The sequence below is a fragment of the Bison bison genome, unplaced genomic scaffold, assembly GCF_000754665.1.
Source record: "Bison bison bison isolate TAMUID 2011002044 unplaced genomic scaffold, Bison_UMD1.0 scf7180017847656, whole genome shotgun sequence".
Classification (NCBI taxonomy): domain Eukaryota; kingdom Metazoa; phylum Chordata; class Mammalia; order Artiodactyla; family Bovidae; genus Bison; species Bison bison.
Window position 1 is genome coordinate 11,000 of NW_011478229.1, and position 1,310 is coordinate 12,309.

Sequence of the window (1,310 nt, forward strand, 5' to 3'; positions counted from 1 at the left end):
TATGGGGTCGCACAGAGTCGCACACGACTGAAGTGACTTAGCAGTCTTTATCTATGTCTCTATTATCTATCTATATACCTGTTAATACACCTAATGAAAACTAGTTTATCTGAAGTTTTATCACCATGCTTTGTCTCTGGAGAAAATATAAAGATGAACACATATGTTTTATGTCCAAAGAGCCAGAATTTTAGAGGAAGAAAGAAATGTGGTCAACCAATAGAATACTAATGTAATAAAAAGCATATGTAAAACACTGTTGAAAGACAGTCAGTAGATTAAGCCACTTTATTGCAGGGAGATTCCAGGATGGTTATCACAGAAAAGGAATTCACTTTTAATATCTTTGCTTATCAAATTGAAAAGAAGTTGTCACTAGTCTTCCTGATTCTTTGTGTTTTATTCTCAATCAACTATAATATAACAATACTAAATATTATAGCAAAAAAGCAATTAATGTTTTTTTTTCCTTTGGTGTAACAAGTAATTTTATCTGTAACCATCTAGAGTAGATTGAAGGATGGGAAGAAAATAACCAGCAATCCCTCATTTATCTTTATAAAACAACTGGAAGGATCTGCTACTCACAAATTCCTTGAATCTATTCTGTCACTGGGGCAGAAAGCCTAGACTAGTGAAAAATAAGAGTAAGAATATTATGATTGGCTGTATCTACACAATGGTTAGGCTAGGTATATCATTCCTTTTTTTTTCTTGATAACTAAATGTCCCAAGTAAAAAATTAAAATAAGCAATTACATTAGAGCTTATTGAAAGAGTCCTAAATAGAATAGCAATGCTTGTCTTAAATATCAGTTACAGATTTTGCCTCCCTTATGACATCATCTGTGTGTGTGTGTGTGTGTGTTTGCAGCTATTATTCTATGGGCTTTCTCACTCAGCAAACTACCTGATATTCCAGTTTATGATAGCACCTCATCCTGTCTGTCTCTGTCTCTCTTTAAGCTCTTAGTCCCTACTTCCATTCCATTAATGCTTTTTACAGTCATTCATTTCATTTTGCTGAGGGCTTCTCACATTTTTTTATACAAATATTTTGTCTAGCCTTACCCACTATCCCTAGATTGCTGCTGCTGCTGCTGCTAAGTCGCTTCAGTCATGTCCAACTCTGTGCGACCCCCTAGGCAGCAGCCCACCAGGCTCCGCCGTCCCTGGGATTCTCCAGGCAAGAACACTGGAGTGGGTTGCCATTTCCTTCTCCAATGCATGAAAGTGAAAAGTGAAAGTGAAGTCGCTCAGTCGTGTCCAACCCTCAGCGACCCCATGGACTGAAGCCTTCCAGGCTCCTC